This window comes from Peromyscus eremicus, chromosome 8b (assembly GCF_949786415.1).
Source record: "Peromyscus eremicus chromosome 8b, PerEre_H2_v1, whole genome shotgun sequence".
Classification (NCBI taxonomy): Eukaryota; Metazoa; Chordata; class Mammalia; order Rodentia; family Cricetidae; genus Peromyscus; species Peromyscus eremicus.
In genome coordinates this window covers 20,377,991-20,399,014 of record NC_081424.1, presented here as the reverse complement: position 1 = coordinate 20,399,014, position 21,024 = coordinate 20,377,991, and the positions used below count along the sequence as shown (strand labels likewise).

Here is a 21,024-nt window from a genome sequence, read left to right as displayed (position 1 = left end):
ATCTTCCTGAACATCATGTTGTCTGACTATTATCACCTAATGTCCTTTAATAATGAAGGAAAGACCCCACCCCACTGTGAGAGAGGGGAAGAAGGGTAAAGTAGCTCTGTAAAGGATTTTACATGGGACAGCATGTATAATGAAAAAAGAAATCCTTACTCTTAGTGGGAGGGGAAGCGTGTTCTCTGTTCTGCTGCTTCACATTCATCACAGGAACCTGAAAGACATTCTAGATGATCTCCCACACCGCCCCTCCTTTGAAAAGTTCACTCCCTCGAGCTAGAGTGCAAGAGAGGATTTTTTAATGGAGAAAATAATTAAGCTTTCTCACAGAGAAATCCCCCAAGTGATTCATCATAAAGAAGAACTCTAACACAACCTTTTTCCCACCCAAAAGTGCTAATATAATTTTACAGCAGATCAGCTTTTGTGATCCCAAGAGCTGGCTCAGGAGAGGAAGCCCACCTATTGGATTTTATTCAGTCCCTACAACCACAGGTTTGAGTCATACTGAGAATGGTTTTCCCTTTGTCCCACGTGATCCTACATGATTCAGATAATGAAGATTAGGTCATTGAGAATGGGAGATGCTACTGTGGCTAGTGGGTTAATTTTTTTTCTTCTTGTTTAAGACAGTTATGGTTCATTTTCAGAGTAGGATTAGATCACAGGTGTCATAAAAGGATGATAACTGGCTGATATTCAAAAAAGAGTGTGTAGGAGAGAGAGAGAGGAATGAATGTGTGTTTGTGGGTGGGTGAGGGTGTGTGGATGTGTGGGGCCAGAGAGAGGTGTCAGGTACCTTCCTCTGTCACTCCCCACACACCCCTCATTTTGTGAGGCAGGATCTCTCACTGAGTCTGCAGCTCATTGATTCAACAAGACTAGCTCGCCAGCAAGCCTCACCAGCTCTGGGATTTTAGGCCTGCACTATACCCAGCCCTTTATGTGGGTGTTAGGGATCCCAGCACAGGTCTTTACACTTGCAGAGCAAGTGCTTTACTAACTGGACCATCACTGGAGTCTCCAGAGCCCTAAAATATTTTTATACAAGGATTGATAAACTGCAGATGAGTCTAGCTTTCCCTTTCCTTTCACCTCTTCCTCTGGCTCTGCTCACATTGCTATGGTAATTGTGTTCAGCCAAAGCAGCTGCAGGTTGAAAATGTTAACTTGGGAGACTGCACTGACATTGTTCAAGTGCAAAAAAGTGAAAAGGTGCTATACCAGGTATTTTGATTATTTCTGCCACAAAACAGAACTGTGAACACTCAAACATATGTGACCTGTTTTAAAGGTCTGTCTATGCATCATTAAAGGAGATCACAATTGAATAATTAACCAAATTCCTAATGGGCCAGTCTTCAGAGTGACACATTTCCATAGCAACCTCCTGATGCAGAGATTTTAACACTTCTGTTATTACAGCACCATTATCAAAACCTGTCAAAATGTAAAGTCACTGTTTTATACTGCTAAGTAATTATCATGGCTCTGTTCCCTGACATCCTCTTTACACTTAGTCCTGCCATTCACTCGGTTCATTTCACCTTCTCACATATGAGGCTTCTCATTGTTTACTTTTGAAAACTACATATTTATTCCATCCTTAGATGAAAACACAAATTACTTTGACTTCAATCTTTGAGGAGCAGGCTAGCCCCTCATGTGAATACCATCTATCATCCTACCATAATAATAAAGTGTTTTGTTATCTTAAGATGATATACATAGTCGCTGAGTTCCAAGAGGACTATTAAAGAGCTAATTGAGAGTTAATTGATTCCCTGGGCACTTTAGAACTGAGAATAAGACAATACATTTTTGGAAAGCTGCCAGAAAAGGTGTCCATGCTCTAGATTTTTAAATGGAAAACAGAGAATCATTATTAAGCAGACAAATCAATTTACTAATTGAAAGTAAGAGAGTATATCCATTGAAGTTTAATATTATATGAAGACTATTCAAAGTTCAGATGAGGGTAGATGAAATACTTAACACTACTTCACTTGATAGATGGCCCTCTCTGGGAGGAGCAAGTTTAGTGGACATAGAACTCACATTTTATGGGGTTTTCTCTGTGCTTGGTTTGAGTGCTAGTCATAAACTCAACTGTGCACAAAATCATTTCTTTGCATCACTGTAATTGAACTTTGCATGAAGCCCCCATCACTGTTAGTCCTTTGCTCTCCAGGTCTTACTTCTGTTATTCTCCCCACATCCCAATGGTACGCTCCTTCTGGTCTCTGAGTCCTCTCAGTCACAGCTCTACCCATGTCAATGCTGGAGACATGCCACGTCACTCACCTTTGTGTGAGTCAATGTTAAGAAGGTAAAGAAATCAGAATGGGCACATGTCATGAAGAAAATCTGAGGAGATCAGACACTCGAAAGAAAAAGATTTGAAGAATAGCCAGTCTGGGTGAAAGGTGAAGATTGACACAGGCATCTTGTGACCCTGTAGATGCCTCCACAGCCTTCCCAGTGCCCAGTGTTTACTCTTCTTGAGGTGAGTCACTTAGATAGATTGCCGTAGAGTCTTCACTTTGCCATCAGTGGAGACAACTTAAATCTCTATTATTTGCAGTCAGTCATGGAGAAAGAAAAGAAAAACACCATTAGAATGTTAACGCTGGGAAAGGCAGGTCCTGATAAACAGCCAGCCATGTTCCCACATAACTGTGTAGAAGACTAGCCAGGTGAAGCTGTGTATGATCTCTAAGTAGGAAGATGTTGTAAAGTTATCCTAACCAAGAATGCCTGTAAGCAAATTTACAAAGCTCTATCTAATCCTTTGGTTATTTCTACATCCAGTCTGCCACGCTTCAACTTCAACAACACCATTTTGTTGGATACTGAAAAGGAAAGAAAACTCTAGGTTTACAGCTGGGCAAGCTCTGTATGATGTTTGTTACTCTTGATCCCCTTCAATCCTGTGTTTCAGAAGCAAAGGCCAAAAAAAAAAAAAAAAAAAGAAAATTCCTAAGGTTATTCTGCAATCAGGAATGAAATAAAAAATTTAAATCTTATAAAATGTACACTAAATTGCCAGACATGCTTGAAAATCACTGAAAAGGGTATCAAGAAAAAAACATACACAAATGTAACCCTTGTGAATTAACGAAAGTGAACACATACATTTCAATATTGTCTGTATCATTAGTAATTTGTGTTTTATTTTATTAGAAATAGTGCAATGGTAGAAGGCGATGTCTCATGAACTTTTGAGATTGGTGTGGTAGGTGCTAAACACTGTTTTCTCTTTATCCCAATAAATTTCCAGGCAAAAGATTACAAATAGCCTGCACTTTAGATGCTGTAGACTTGCTCATAGCTTTATCAGTATTTCCATAACATTTCTACATTCCATTTACAGTTTTTAAAGTAACCTACATTTCCATATGCTAAAGATTTTACATTTATTAAAAAAACGACAATTAGCACTCACTGGATATTAACTATAGGCTTTATTCAAATGTCATGAACATTGCTACTGTGATAAGGATTTTGTCACAGAGCTCCATTTATAATAATACAAAAACAGCAAGTTTCTTTAGATATGCATAAATATCTTAATGACATTTAAATTGAGAGCTATTTCTATAAGCACTGGGGAGAAAAGATACATGCTTGTTAAGTGAGCAAACAATTAGGATTCTTGTATCATCCTCTTTACTTGAATGCCTGATAGAAGCGTCTCCATACCTGACACTCTAATTTAACTACAGTGAAGCAACCCCAGCATTGTGGTAATAGAATATTGATTGTACAGTGTTCAAAGACAAAGAACTCATGTTGCTGTACGTTTTATATATGCATGATATTACAACACAATATCCATGTCAATAATTTTCACAAAAATGAACCCTACTCCCCCTGCGGTCAATGGCAACTTAATTATGAAGTAGTCATTCCTTTGATGAAACACTTTATCTTGCATTAACCTAAACATAACTGAACATGCTGATCTCAGAGTACTGTAGAAAAGGAGCACATTGAAAATACACTTATGAAGCTCACTCAAGTATACTATTTCCTAATTTTCATTATTAAGATTTTTATTCTCATTATGAATATTTGAGACAATTTTCTTAGAGAGATTATAATCTTATGGAAAACAAGTATTAACACTATATTCTGTATTGCAGGAAAAAAATAAGAATAGCTTTATTAAGGCAGAGGAATTCTTTTACCTCCTGTGAGACTGTTATCACAGATACATTGTTCATGCATGTTACAAAGAGCTTTCTCATGAAGAAAATAATGAAGAGATGTTGTTTTATTCACTTGTGAATGCAAACAGAGGACCTAATGAGAACTGTAAATAGAAACCAGAAGGTAATGCTGGCATAGAGATCAACAAATCTTTGTGAAAATGTTTCAGGGAAGTAGGCAGTGAGGAACCAGGAACAGGAAACAGTGTTTTAACAAACTGGAGAGGTGAAAAGGTTGTTAAACTTTGTAACCAACTGCCACCCAGTATGAGTGCCCTTCCAGCACCCCGACAGATGCTCACACAGCATCTGCTTGGGAATCTTCAGGACAGCTATATCATGGGAATTGTATTTCCCATAGTGAGACAAAGCTCATTTCTGTGTCTTAAGCTAGTCTCACGAGGCTGGTGGAAGCCCAAGGAAGACAAGGTCTATGAAGTTCATTTTGACAAAACAAACCACAACATTTTCAATGTACATATTTCGCAGCCCTAACTCTGGGGCTTACTCTACTGGAATATTCCAAGTCCAGAGATGTAATAGGAATGCCTTTGGATTGCTAGTTAGAAACACAAAATTTTAATTCACTTAAGTCGTGCACTCTTTCTGATGATAAATATTTGGAAGTTGCTAAGAGAATAGATTTAAGTGTAGTCACATTAAATACTGAGTGATGTCATGTATATATTTAAAAACTGAAATGAAAAGAGTGTGGTCTGGTACCTTTGGTTTGGTCGAATAAGTCTCTATATCTATGATAATCAAAATTTTAAATCCCTTACAATTGGAGAACAGTTCTGGTTATTGCACGTATGTACACACACACACACACACACACACACACACACACACACACACACATATATTTATAATATATTGAACAGCAAAAGTCATATTGTCAGAGTTAATATGCAGATATATAGATATATAGGTAAGATATCCAGGTTTTAATTAGCAAGACTGTTGATAATGACAAATTTTGATGCCGTTTTAAGTCTAAGAAGTCATCATTATACCGTATATGTAATGAAACCTTTGTAGAGAGAGAGTTTCAGAGAGGCCCGTATAGCTGTAAAGAGGATGGAAGAGGCCCTGAAATCTCATAATTATTCAGTTAGTTTAAGGAGCCAGTAGCTAAATGGACCAGAGGAAAAAGTTACCAAGGTCCGTAAAATATTTCCAACATTTGTATCAATTCTTCCTTCAAAATTAGGAACAAAACAAGAGCAAAATTAAGAGAAGCTGGGTGGATGAGAAGAACATCGTTAGTCCTCTACAGCCCACAATCTCCATAGTCAGCTTCCTTTCTCATCCAGAGTGCTGGCATGGCACTTTCTTATATTTATTTTTCATCCTTAGTGGGGCTATCACAGGCTATTTAGCTTGACTCCTGACCGAGGAGAAGCAGGGCAGGCTTGGCCTGCTGTGCCCAGCACTCAGTGTGACTCTGGCAGGCTGTAACCCTTTATTTTCTGTCCTTCACCCACACCTGGCTGCTGAGAAGGCATTGTGTTGAGCAGCAGGACCTGCTGGTTACTTGGCATGTGTGAACCTTACATGCTTTTAAAGCCTGTAAATTTTCCATAATTTAAAGTTTAGTTATGAATCTGTGAGATGTTTCAAGTCACAGGTATGAACTGCATTAAATGTACTAATGCAAATTTATGACTGCTTACAAAGCAGTCATTTAACAGATTTTAATACAAACCTATCCTTAAGCAAACTTTTATTTTGTTAAACTGTTGCCTAAAGTAACCAAAATCTTAAAACATAGTGAAAAACATAATACAACTCTTATCAAAACATAAAATCTTGTTTTAAGTTCATCACAAAGAGTGAAACAATACATTGAATAGTGTCTTGATACTTTAGACACAAAAATTGTGTTCTAGTTTTACTTGGGTATCTTTATATTAGAACACTAGCTGGGTGGTGGTAGTACACACCTTTAATCCCAGCACTCGAGAGGCAGAGCCAGGCAGATCTTTGTGAGTTCGAGGCCACCCTGGTCTACAGAGTGAGACAATTGGTGCCAGAACAGGCACCAAAGCTACACAGAAAATCCTTGTCTCAAAAAACCAAACAAACAAAAAAAAAAAAACAACAAAACACTAACAATGTAGATAAGATGAATCTTATATTATCAACAAAAATTTATTTTATCATTCATATGGAGGATTAATTTTTCTCCTGTATTCTTTTTACCCTTGGTATAATTTATGTTAGAAACAGTTAAATACAGAAAGACACAAGAGTATTGGTTCAATTACTTAAGTTTTAAATTGTCCAAAGATGACAGGCAGCCATTTATGGGATACACACATGCACAGACACACACATAGAAACAGATACAGATAAGACAGATGAGACATATACAGATATTCCACAACAGAAAAATACTATACAAAACACATTTTTAAAATGATCACATAGATTACCCAATCATTCTAATTGTTGCTAGCTCTATGAATAAGATGCCTCTTAAAAAGATTGATAGGTACTAGATATTTATAAGTCTGTGCACAATTACTTAATTTTCAAAATGATTCTACTCTTTTAGCTGTGTTTTGCAAAACTTTATAAGGAATTATTGTCTATTACTTTTTATTTGTGTTTTTGTAAAACCTTCTATTAACTTCTAGAGGACATCTTCTAAGAAAGAAACCTGAAGAACATTTTAGAAATTCTAGGACATCATCCATAGGACAAGCAGAATGGACTTCAGGTATGCCTGGCCTAAGAACCACTTCTGTGTCTCAGTTGCTTAAATTGAGCCCAAGGGGTTACTGGCACTAACTCCTTGACATCTGTCCCTTATCCTTCCTCCCCAAAAGTAGGATCAAATCAGAACCACCAGGGCGGATCATATCTTGGTATTATAGGACAATGAAGAACAAACCACCTGACGGTTAATCTGCAATGCCTTCAGAGAATACTGTTTGGGGACCGGGGAAGTTGTCAGAGCTGAACTAAAATGAAACAGGGCTAGGTGGTGTGTTCCTGTAATCCTGACAGGACCACATCTCAAACCAACAAGAGGGAGCTCCTTGTGCCAGCCCTTCCAAAAACATATGAAAACATGGTTCTTTGTACATGGCTACCTGGCACTGAATGTGTTCTGATCTTGGTCCCTGTTTCTGTTCTGTTTATCATGTTTGATTCAGACACGTTTCACCTCAGGATTCAGGTGAGGAAACAGGAAATGGGGAATCATAACAAGCATGGCAGAAACAAAGATATTCTAGAGAAACATTTGAGTCTCTCAATCTGAATATCAGACTGTTGAAATAGTGGATCAACAAATGGAGATCTCATGCTGGAAGAAGGAAATAAAACGTGTCTCCCAGAAAGAGATTTCACACACTCCTAAGAACTTGTCAAACCATCACACTGATTTTGTGAGAATAGGCGCTTCTGGGAATGAACAGTGAATGAGGCTGTGAGAGATTACAAAGAGATTTAAATTTCCATGTTTCAATTATTTACATACAAAGGAAAACAAAGGACAAGTTGCTGACATGTTTCAGTTCTGGGTTGTAAGTATAACCCTCCTGGACTCCTGTCCACTTAATAGGTTAATAGTATGTGGTGGTTTGAAAGAAAATGGCCTCAAAGGGAGTGGCACTATTAGGACATGTGGCCTTGTTGGAGGAAGTGTGTCACTATGGGGGCAGGCTTTGGGGTCTCTTTTGCTCAAGCTTCCCTCAGTGTGACAAGCAGTTGACTTCCTGTTGCCTGCAAGATGTGGCACTCTCAGCTCCAGCACACAATGTCTGCCTGCACACTGCCATGCTCCCCTTCATGATCATAATGGACCAAACCACTGAAACTGTAAGCAAGCCACCCTCCATTAACTGTTTTCTTTATTAGAGTTGCCATGGTCATGGTGTCTCTTCACAGCAATAGTAAAATATCCAACTAAGGGATAGTGTAACAAAATATAAAATATTTTTTTTAAGTTTTCTCTTATTTGTATGAGCTTTTTAAAAAAAATATTGGAGTAGATTTTTTTCATATAATATATTCTGATTACAGTTTCTACCCCCCCCCCACTCCTTCCAGATCCTCCTCACCTTTCCCACCTACACAAATCTATGCCAGTTCCTGCTCTCTCATTAGAAAATAAGTAATAAATGAGTACTGAACTTCAAGAAATATTTTAAGAAGTGATAAATGTTGAGAACACAATTCCACTCCAGCCTAAATGCCATGCATATGCTCACCAAAAAACACTCTAAGAATGTTACTATGCCACTACACAGACTAGCACAAAACTGGAAGCAATCCAAATGCCTATTTACTACAGAATGGTTAAGTAAATTGTAATTTTAACAGCTTTAGTGAGGCAGAATTTATATGGCATCATATCATCCAACTTAACATGTGCTGTCCTCTGATGTTCAGTAAAATTACTCAGCTGCACACTCATCAGAGTTTAGTTTTAGAACACTTTCACTACCCCTGTGCCATCTCTCATCACTCAAGCATTGTCTCAGCAATCTCTAATCACTTTTATCTCTCTATAGATTTTTCTAATTCTGATACACTATAAAAACTGAGGCAAGGTGTGATATAGTCCTTTTAAATTGAAATCTTTTTATTTGAGGTTATAATATAATTGCATCATTTCACCTGTCCCTTTTCTACTTTCAAACCTTCTTATGTAACTTCCTTGGCTGTCTTTAAAAATCATTTACTCTTTTTACTTGTCTTTCATTGCTGTTACACACACACGTTTGTGTGTGTGCACTCGTAAGTGTGTATATAAATATAATGTATATATATATTTGTTTATACACAAATAAAATCTACACAGTCTATATAATTTACTTGTATGCATGTATGTTTTCAGGGATAACCATTTGGTACTGGATAATTGGTGTGCTCTTCTCTGGAGAAGACTATTCCTCCCACTCTCAGCGTTTCTCAGTTACCTATAGTTGTTTTTGTCTGAGATTAAGGCCTCCAGAACTTTCTCCCATTCATGTTATCATCTGTTTTGGTGTCATCCTTGTTCGGTTCACGTTTAGGCAGCCATGTTTATGAGATTTCATGGATGCACCTTCTGACTTTTCTGAGACACAATCTTAGAGCAAACTCCCTATTTCTCTGGCTTTTAAAATCATTTGATCCCTCTTCTGTAACTGTCTCTTAATCATAGGTGAAGGAGTTGTATTATAGGTGTATCAGTTAGGACTGGGCTCCACATCTCTACATTCTGATTTGTTGCAGTTTTCTGTAATGATCTCTGCCTGTTGCAAAGAGAAGTATCCTTTGTGAGGGGTAAGAACTATACTTATCTGTGGGTAGAAGTATAAATATTTAGAATGTAGTTAGTGACGATGTTGGTTTAGTAAAATGGCAATGGTAGGTTCTCCTCAAAGATCTGTGACTTCACTATCCCTAAGTAGTTGAGTAGGTTTCTAGTACCAGGCATGGTTTCCTTCTTATTGAGCAGGTCTTAAGTCCAATTAGAGAGCTATTGGTTATGGCCAACATATGAGTGCCCCTACTGTACCCTTAGGGCTATGGTGCCATGTTAGTCATTGTTGTGGTTTATAGGCATCTTAGCTGAGTAAGACTATTGTTTGCTTCCCTCCTTTGTAAGCTTAAATGGCACCTTCTGCTATCATGAAAGCTAGTCCTGGAGGTAAGAACACTTTCTAGTGGCTGGCTGCTCTGCTTCTCTGATCTTTCAGCTTTCACCCTGATATCTGACTCTGGGTTTTTATTAAGACCAATTACATTTTGTGCTACAGATGGTGCTACCCTAGGGCAGGTGGTCCTGGGGATGTATAAGAAATCAGACTGAGCAAGCCATAAGGAGCAAGCCAGCAGGAAGCATTCCTTCATGGTCTTGGCTCCTTGGTTCCTGCCCTGACATCTCTGAATTGTAAATGTATAAACTGTAAGCTGAAATCAACTTTTTCTTCCCCAATATGCTTTTAGCCATGATGTTTTATCATAGCAATAGCAACTCTAACTAAGACACAGTTCTACAAAAGTTTTATATTATATGCCTCAAAAATTATTCAAAAAGCTTTTTGTTTCGTTTACTTATATGGGATTGGAGATGCACACATCATAGGGTGCATGAGAAGGTCAGTGAACAACTTCCAAAGTAAATTCTCTTCTTCCATTCTGTGAGTCCCAGGATCAAACTCAGTTCATCAAGCTCAGCAGTAAGCACATTTAGCCACAGAGACATCTCACCAGCCCCAAATATCTTTAGGACAGTAAATCACACCCTTGTTAATTGCTTATATCCTTGTATGTCTTACCATCTTTCCTTCTGCCTCTGGCATCTTGTTGAGAAGTTCAATGTGAATTTTCACTGAAATCATCCTGTAATTTCACTTGAAAACCTAGAAAAAGCAAATAAGATGCCAAACTCATCCTCTTGCCTACTAGTTTATATTTTGAAGTAGTGTTGTATAATAATGGTTCTCTCTCTGTGTGTGTGTGTGTGTGTGTGTGTGCGCGCGCGCGCGCGCGCGCGCGTGCGTGTGTTAGAAAGACAGAGTGAGAGATAACAAAAGCAACTCAGATACTTAAATTGTTGCATGCCTTTTGAAAAGTAATCATCCTATTATATTAAAAAGAAATAACATGGTAAGGTTGTCTTCCTTTTGAAAGCAACATCAACTATTTTTAGATTGTATTGTTTGGATAATACAAATTATTATATAATCAAAAATGAACAGTATAATAAAGAATTACATCTGTTTTCTGTGCCCTAAACAGCATTGTAATAGTGAGCCAGTCTTTACTATACAGCAATACCAACTCACCTCTAAACACTCATTAAATATGGGCAATAACACCATCTAGTATGTGGCTGAATTTTAGCCACTATGACAACACCTCTGCTTTATGTTATGCAACTTAAATAATCACTGTTTCTGTGAAGGGACAAGGGGAGAACAGTCTATTACTACTTACAAATGTCTTCAAGCAACACTCCAATAGTACTTTTTTAATGATACAGCCATTTCAGAGGAGAGTTATGCAATCAGTCAATGACAAATCTGAAAATAATTTTCAGGGCCCTTCTTATTATGGAGAATTGTCTCATTGCTCAAAGTTGTATTCATTCACATTCTATACCTGTTTCCAGATTAATATCAACTTTAAAACCCAGCAATCAATCTCTATGCAACAATAAGCATCTGAAGTACTGTGACTATACTGAGGCATTACTCCACAATATTTCAGCTGAGAAGTAACAAAAGGACAATAGTAATTCAACCTAGATTTAAAAGGAGAGTCACTAATGCATTAGTGTCCAGAAGTTGAGAGTTTAATTCTGAGTCTAGGCTTGCTTAGCTAGACTTCGGCTTTCAGCTCCTCTCTCTGTACCTTTGCATGTTGACCTCGATTTCTTGTACAGAAGAAGAAAAACCTGATTTCATAGATTCTGACTTCACTACAGTTTATCAACCAAATGAATATGTAACCCTTCTTTTCTCTGCCCTAAGAGCCGATGACTCAAATTCTAGAGAAAGCTTATCTGTCTAGAATCACATGATCACTAAGACTCATGAGAGAAACATGAAGAAACATAAGATCTCACCAAGCATTCTGGTCATAAATCCACTTCATGCTCCCACCTCACCCCCAAAGTGACTCATGTCACATTGTTCCCACAGGACGGGCCCACAGACGTTGAGGAGAGATGTTACTGGAAAGACTAGTGTTGTGGTAATGAAAGAAACAGTAACGGTGAGCAAGCCAAAGCAACAGATGTTCATTCTTGTCCTCTCATTTAGGAGCTAATTCTTGTCATGTGCACAGCAGAGACATTCTGGCTCACAGAATGCCACATCAGAGCAATACAAAGTATTAGTGTTGTGGTCCATCAAAGAAACTGGGATCATTTGAGAAAGTCAAATGCATAGAGAGATGCCGATCACAATTACTGCTCCATAGACTCAATAATGAAAATGTTCAAACATCCTTAGGAAAAGTCTTTCACCAACCCTGAACAATACATTCTGGAAATTAAATTGAAAACCCCAATGACCATAAATGTTTTGACTTGTTAAATCCAAATGATGACCAAGATTTGTAGAAGCATTGTTACTATAATACTTTTGTTTTAATTAGTTGTTAAAACTAGCAACTCTAACTAAAACACAGTTCTACAAAAGTTTTATATTATATGCCTCAAAAATTATCAAGTTAAACATGATATCTCTGGTCTGCTTCCAACCATCAACTTGATCCTTGGCAAAGCTAGGAAGGAAGGAGTGTAAGGGTCGTTAGACATAAAAGATAAAAGAATGAGGGGAAATTAAGGTAAATATTTCTATCACTATAAACCTTGATTTTCATATAACTTAAAGCAAAACATCAAAATCATAAAGGAAAGAAGGATATATTGCTTAAAACAGTAAGAATAACAGTGAACAAAGTTACAGGAAAATGGAAAACCAGTAACAACATTTGGAGCACATATAATAGTCAGAGGATTAATATTTTTAATATAATAATAGCTTTTGCAAATCCATATGGGAATAGCGAACCCAGCAATAGAAAAATGATAGAAAAATATGTGTTAGAAATCCCAACAGAAGCAAATAAATAAAAGTCTACTACATGCAAAGCAATATTCAAATCCATTACTAGTCAAGACATAAAAGTCATACATTATTTGATTTTGTTATGCTAGTAAATATTCAAGCAAAATCTACTGCTGCTAGACAACAATTAGATTGATAGAGTTTTCAGGGGAGTCATTTGTCACTGTGTTCAACTGTGTTAGTCAGCGTCCCAGCACTGTGACAAAATACTCAAGTAAAATAACTTAAAAGAGCTGAAAGGTTTTCAGGGGTGTTGCTCCATAGTTGGCTGTCTCCATTGCTTTTAGGCCTGTGCTTAGGAAAAACATTAAGATGGTAGAGTGGCATATACTTACTTCATAGAAGCCAAAGACCCAAGTAAAGCAGGGGCTAGAGGGAATGCCAGGGATTCAAAATATGCCTTAAAGATTTACCCTATAATAGCATACTTCTTTCATGGTAGCCCTAACTTCTTGAACCACACCCACATCTGGCAGCCAAGGCTTTTTGCACATGACCTTTCACAGTAGTTTCAGATTCAATCCACACAATGATTTGAAATGTATATTTCCTCTGGCCCAGCAGTCCTGCTTCTCAACACCAAGGGGAAAATGAAACCATATATAAATAATTGTGTGTGTGCATGCACGTGCATGTGTGTGAATATGAGATTATTTGTGTACATGTGTATGTGCATGTGGGTATATGTGTTTGAATATATGTGTACAAGGACTTGAAGGTTTTACTGCAGTTAGTAACAAACCAGGTGAGGTTGCTCATGCCTACATGAAACACTAAAAGGAAAAGCAAAATCAGCTAGGTTGCCTTGCTTCCAAATTTCTTAAAATTCGAAATTTAACATAATTTATGTTTCCCAAGTTCATTCTGTTTCATCCTAGCCTTTTGAAGAACCTTTCTCACTGTATATGTGATCCAAGCATTAGAGTTAAGTAAACACTGTGACCTGTTCTGATATTCATAAATTCTGTTATTTGCAAGTGGGCCTCACCAGTTGAGGTGGTCCACTTCATCCTCTGTAGGCATGGCTTACTTCTTTTGTTATGAAGTTTACTTTTTCTGCAGAAGTGGTTCACCTTGTTTACTGTTATAGAGTTCACCTTATCTTCTGTGGATGTCATTATCTGATGTTCTGTATGCATAGTTCAATTCACCTGTGAGGCAGTTTACCTCATGGTTCACTTCATCTTCTAGAGGCCCAGCTCACTTTATTCTTCTGTAATGCAATTCATCACATCTTCTGTAAGCACAGTTCACCACATTCATGATTTGAGTGTACCTGATGATCTTCACATGTTGGAAATTTTGTGTCCAGTGTGACAATACTGAATGATGGGAGCTTGAAGGGGTGAATGGGTCATGAAGGGCCTGGCTTCATGCATGTATTAATGTCATTGTTTTAGAAATGGGCTTGGATTCCTTCCCTTGCTCTCTTTTCCTTCTCTCCTTCTCTCTCAAGCTCCCTATCCCTTCATCACCCTCTTAGTGTCAGCCATAGAGTGATGAAGCCTTAAGGAGGCCTCAACAGATACTGGTAACTGAATACTATATTTCCTAGCCTTCAACACAATCATCACTTGATGCATTTATCATTCTTGACACCAAAATTCTCCCTCTTAATCAAGGGAGAAGGTATTTATTTTGGTCCATTGTTGCAAAAGATTCTACCCTTTATGGCAGGCCAAGTATGGCTGAGAAGCTCACTTGGCATTAGGGTGGATCAGATGGAAGAGAGGGAGAGACATAAAAGAGCTAGTGACAAGATCTCCTGAAGAACATGTCCTTAGTGACTTACTTCTTCCACACAGATATCACCTGACAAAGTTTCCACAATTTCCCAAAACACAATAACAGCACAAGCTGAGGAGTAAACATTCAAAACATGAGCCTATGGGGCCTGTCAGATTCAAACCACAGTATAGCAGAAGATGGAATTTTGTTGTTCTCATATCACTGTGCCTGCCCTCAGCTTTTGACAAGCTGGACCGTTACATCTTTGAAAAGATCTGTTTTGTTTTTCTATGCTTTTTTTCTGACATCCTTATTAGCTTTCTTTGCCATTGTTTCTGCACTGTTCACTTGCTCTACACATTTTGTGTCTTAAATGTAGATTTTCCCTAAAGGTTCTCTCTGTGCAGCCTTTCTTGACCCTAGGTACTCCCTGGGTGATCTCATTCTCACCTCTTATTCCAACAATAAGCTCTGGTTCATAAATCATGAGAATTTTTTATACTGAATCATTCTTCAGTGTTTTGTTTCCAGAAACTGTTCACTTTAATTTCTCTCTTTATAAGCCCCATAGACACATAGAACTAACTAGATCCAAAACAGAAAATTATTTTCACTCCTTCCATGCATGGCATGTGCTCTCCATCAGCAAAAGATGTCACTCACTCTTCTGTTTCCAACAGCTTCGCTGATCTTTTTGTATCTCACCAAGGACTGTAAATAATCATCTTCTATGGCTTTAACTCCTTGGTCACTCCCCAAAGATCCTCTTCTCCACAATCCCTAGAGCTGTTTCTCAGTCTGCAATGACTTTGTCATCTACTCCAGGTCTCTCCGTTCAGGCCTAGTTCAGAATTATCACACAAACATTTGTGTTGAACACATGAATAATTCTCATTGGTCTTTCTCCTTTTATATCCAATCCCTAAACTCCAATGTAGTAGATCATTCCATCTCAACTTGAAGGGTAACTAATGTCATGAGGAAAAAGACTGAGTATGAATTGATAGCCAGTGTGATATTTCAGTGGGTAAAGTGCTTGTTATTCAAGTCTGCCAACTGGTGTTCAATCTTTGGAACATACAGTGGAAGGAGAGAACTGACTCCTAAAAGTTGCCTCTAACTTCCACATGTGTGCTTTGTGCCCAAGCCCACATGCATACATACATACATACTACTAATAAATAAATATTTTTTAATTTTTAATTTTTAAAAAAGAAGAAATATGAGTTTACTTGCTCACCTCGCCAGCCATCACCACTCCCCAGGTCCAAGTGTTTCTCTATCTAATCACAATGAACAGCTCATAATTCCTTAAGTGATTCCAGAGTGGTGTTTCTGCCTTCTTTCTCTCTGTTCAATTATTGTTCAACATTCTGTATTCAACATTGATGGCCCACCTTAGGAAGCACTCTCAGTTGCCAACATTGGTCTGGTATCCTTACCATAGGACTTCTTGTTACCCCAGTCCTTCTAATAGCAGTACATCCATTGCACTAAGGGATAGACTGTACTTTCCTTAAAAGGAAGATTCATAATCCCATCGTATAATGCTTGGGAATAACCAAGGACCTGACACAATGCATTTTCAGATTCAAGATCCTTATTTGCCATGTCCTGGAACCACAGCCACTTGGGAAGCTCAGAGAGATCACGAGTTCAAGCTCTGCCTGACCTACAAAGTAAATTTCAACTTGGAGAGACCGTATCTCAAAATAAAAGGTAAAAACAGGGTTGGGGATATTAGTTCAGTGGTAGAATACTTGCACAGTACATGCAAGAGTTTAAGTTCAATACCCAGTATCAGAAAAAAATTTCTATGTTTATATAATATCAGAAAATCTAATATAAGATTGCCAGATAAAACATGAAATGGCCAGTTAAATTAAAAATATAAAATGAACTGGCATAGCAAGATAACTACGGGTGAAATAATGACACAAATGCTATGGTGGTAACCAACAGTTTTCCGATTGAATTTCCACAGGAGGAAACACATGCCTGGTACTGTAAATCTGGCCAAAGAACCCACACGTGGGGGAACTCATAGGACCCCGGAGACAATTTACTACAATTATTCTGCTAAATGGACATATTATCAAACTGTTCTCTAAATTCATATCACTATATCACTAGATTGGTGAAATTCTCAGACGTCATCAGAATAAAATCTTTGGACGGTGGATGGTAACACAGAAACTGACAAATGATAAATGTGTAGACAATAAGTTTCAGTGGAAAGCTCGACAACAATGGAATATCTATTTCACCATCACTATTCCCTAAGACTCAGGAACCATCTTGGAAGAGAAGGGTGAAAGTTCCTAAGAGACAGGCTGTAGAGGAAAACAGTGTCTTCTAGATATAAGAGGACTGTTGTACTCATGAACTCACAGTAGTTGTGGTTGTCTTTACAAGTCCTACATAAGCTCAAGACAGCCAACATTCCAGCATGGAGCAAAGGAGCTTATGAGCCTTCACCCCTAACTGAGGAGATACTGATGGCTTCTGGAAAAGGGAGTGTCATTTTTCTCTAAGGATGTATGTAGCCTCTGGTTAGTCTAGTAGATGGCCTCAAACCCATGAGAATATGGGCAGCACAAACTGGATGTGGCAGGTCATTTAAAAATGAAAAGAAAAGGAAGAGATCAGGAGAATCTAGGAGGAGCTATGGGAGTAGTTGGGTGGTGAATATGATCAAAATATATTGTATTAACAAATTAACAAAAGAATTAATAAAATATATCTTTAGAAACAATGAATAATTTTATATATGTATGCATGTATATATGTGTGTGTCTTACAAAGTGTTTAAAATATACTTAAATACTAAAAAATTATTTGTTTTCTGTCTAGCATTCAAAATGAACTTAGTGTTTTATTTTTTTTAAATCTAATGACCTGCTAAAATCATATATGTATGGAGTGCTTCACCATCTACAAAAGTATAAGCAAATATAAGCTCTGTCATCTTTTAAGTCCACAACAGATTTGAAATTAATAATGAGAAGTGTTTCCGTGTTGGGTTCTCTGACTTCTATCCATTTTTGACAAATCTTGCTACATGAAACTATTGTTCCAATTCAACAATATTTTTCTTGGAGAAACATGTTTAATTCCAAGCAGTTGACACCACAGAGGAAAAGTAAGATCAGGAGAAAAAGGAAAAGGGAAGGAAAGAGAGAAGGAAGGGAGATTTATTGGACCATAGAGGACTCTCAAGATAGAAAATTCTAAGGCTAAGGCTTCTTTAAGTATTTCTGTTTACATTTAAGGCTGTAAGCTGGGAGCACAGTAACTTACACTTCCTCATATTGATAAAACAAAAGTATTTAAGACTTAAGAGGCATTGGTAAAAAACTTCAACAAAGATACTTTTCCGATCTAACTCTTGCCAGCCTGAGTATCTAATTTCTCACCTCTAAAAAGAGGTGTATTGTGTTGGGGTTATAACTGGTATGTAGGGGACTTGCCTGACATATGTGAGGCTCTTGGTTTGATACCCTGTGCCACCACAATCACCATCATCGTCACTATCATCAACATCATTGTCACCAAGCTACTGATTCAGACTACCAGATGCCTCTAACATTCTGAAGCTTATGAAGTACTCATCAATGTCACCCTGCCAAAAGCATTAGTACAAATAAAATATACAAGTCATCTAATTTGTGCATTAATTTGAACTAAATCACATCAAATGAAATTCATAACTCCATCTCTAATCTATTCTAATTATACTAGTCTAGTCCACCCACAGATATTAGACAAGGCTAACAGAATTTCAGTGGCAGCAGAATTGTACTGCTCAGAATCTCAATGAAATTACAGGGAGGTACACACTGGCAATGATCAGATAGAATGACACAGAAAACCACCTCTCCTCCATTCTCCTCTTCCCTCTCCCAGAAGGAGAGAGAAGTGACTAATTTGGACTGAGCTTGAATGTCACAAGTGGTGGGACATTAGACACAAGGACAATTACCAGACTCACTGAACTGGAAGAGGTTTAAGGAATCATCGCAGACACTCACAGATCATCCTGGTAAACTTATTCTCTAGCAACTAGCAAGGTGAAAGGACAGATATTCCTGTTTAACATATGCCCATACCAGAAGGAGAACTCTGCAAAGCATAGCTAGTCTCAAGGATGCTAATAAGCAGCCACTGTTGCTCTGTTTACCTTGCCTGTATCCTTTGTCCCTTCTGTTCTCATTGAAACCTCTCAAACTCTCCCAATGTTTGGGCTGAGGGTCAAGAGACTGTAGACAAAGTATCTAGGAGTCAAATGCCCTGTGAAGAGATGCAGGAATACACTGAAGTTAGCCAGGAAAAAAGAAGCTGGCATTCAAAGGGGGTGTTTATTACCTAAGGAATTGCTCACATTCTCTGCTTCTTCTGAGACTACCATCATCATTCTACAAGGCACTTCTAGCTCCCCTCCCCCATTACACTCTGGGATGCTCCCTCCCAAAACAGACAACTTCCTGAATGCACTCCGCTCTTGGGAGCAGAGTAGTTGATCCAGGTGGCAAGTGATCCAAGTTGGACCAGTCATCATTCTCTTTCATGATTTTCTAAATGACAAAGAAAATGGGTACATTGGGTCTCTGGCGGCAAAGTGAGGAAAATGTCAGAAAATCTTTTGTTGGCAACCACATACAAAGCCACATGGAGTAAACAGAGCTGTAGAAGAAAGGCTGTAGCTAAGAGGTCCACAAAAGCATAGATCAGAGGCAACCAGCCACTGACCCTGCTACAGTTACAGCCTATTTTCAGTTGTGTTCCTCTCCTTCTTGGTTTGTTCTCTGTATGTGAGCCTGTGACACCCCCACCCACCCCCGCGTGCACACTCCTTTTTTATACCAAGTCTCTGCCAAGAACTTGGAATTATACCATTAGTGGCCCAGGGAACAGTATTTGCAAGGAAAAGGAGCACTGACAGGCATTTTAAAATGTCTAATAAGAGTTCCCAATCTGTACATCTCCCCCTAACAGTTGGAAAATATACCATATGACAATAAATCAGACAATATGTGCTTTTCTCTGATGATATATGTCATTATTAATTTGAGTGAAGTCATTTTATGGAGAATAAAACTTTTGAATTATAGCAGGGAAACTTGGACAAGCATGGCAATGATTTGGGTATTGATTAGACCCTCAAGGGTGTTTGGTATGGCATTTATATTTGACTCTTCAACAGCTCAGCCAATTGAAGACCAAGAAGGCAGGGCTTCAATTATATTGTACAGGAGACAGAATTATAAGCTCAATGGGCTACTTGATAGAGCAACCTTTCCCAGCCGTGTTCTGAAAAGAGACATGCATGCTCACACCAACTAGGAAACACTGCCTAATGAAGCCTTCCACTTGTTGCTTCCCAACCAAAACCACACAAAACAATATCAGTAAATATATCTGCAAAGTTTAGCAGCTAAACACACAGACTTATTTCCACAGAAACAGGTAAGATTCATTCTTATGCTTATCAACAAATCCCAAAGCAAAGTGTCCTTCATCCCATTAAAGACAACATACTGTAGACATGGACTTAAGACCTCATGAAGTTTTCTCCACTTTCTTCTTGTCATGGAGACTCATTGGCACATTATGTGTTCTGGTGCCATAAAAGTACAAGCAGATTGAAGAATTGCAGGCAAATTTCATTTCAGTTCTGATACAATTTTGTTTGTATGCTAGTTGTATTATAACTTGCTGGTAGCCAGTAGTAGGAAATTTAATTCACCAAATCCTTTACAGACCAACTGGCTAGATGTAATATATAGTATTATATGAGGGCCTGGATGAGGTGGTTTGAGTAAGCTGTCTCTCATAGTCTCAGGCATTTGAATATTTGATCCCCAATTGATGATGATGCTTAGGAAGTTTAAAAGGTCTGACCTTGTTGGAGAAAGTGTGTCACAGGAAAAGGGCTTTGAGAGCTTAAAGACTCCCATCATCTCTGGTACTTTGTGCTTGCTGTTCAGGATGTGAGCTCTTAGCTTCCTGCTCCTGCCAGAACGCCTTCGACTCCACAACTTTGGAGTGTAGCCTTTGGAACTGCAAGCCTAAGTAACTCCTTCTGTAAGTTGTGTTTGTCGTGGTGTTTTATCACAGCAATAGGAAGGTAACTAACACACGGGAAAAGGAGAAACCAATACAATCATTCAGGCAAGTGCAAGGACTTTAACGTGAAAGGTGTCTGAGGTGCAAAGCCCACTAGGGCAGGAGAGGGAGACAAGGGCCCCAGGCATGGTATAAGGATAAAGCCAAGGACATAAATATAAAAAAAATGCCAGGAACCAGGCACCAGTTCCAAAAGCCTGAGGGAGAATCATGGAGGAGGGGAGTTTCTAGCTAGGTCTTCTGCCATGTGGTTGTGTGAAGATAAAACAAATAACCCCTCACTCTTGCTGGACACAGCAACTCAGAATTCTCTCCTTCTTGCTGAGTTAGCTCTATTTTCTGCTCTCCCTCCTGTTATTATGATGTCAGAGCAG

At 38.3% G+C, this 21,024-nt stretch overlaps 1 long non-coding RNA gene across 2 annotated transcripts in view; it reads right to left on the bottom strand.

Moving 5' to 3' along the window:
• Positions 1-2,751: 2,751 nt before the first annotated feature.
• LOC131918822 (uncharacterized) overlaps positions 2,752-21,024 on the bottom strand; it is a 29,556-nt gene continuing 11,283 nt past the window's right edge. Inside the window, exons 2-4 of one of the 2 annotated variants that reach the window (XR_009381093.1) lie at positions 18,705-18,814; positions 10,496-10,579; positions 2,752-2,855 (exon numbers count right to left, since the gene is read on the bottom strand). This is a non-coding gene — a long non-coding RNA (uncharacterized LOC131918822). The remainder of the gene's footprint in view (positions 2,856-10,495; positions 10,580-18,704; positions 18,815-21,024) is intronic. The other variant, XR_009381092.1, reaches the window with a different exon arrangement.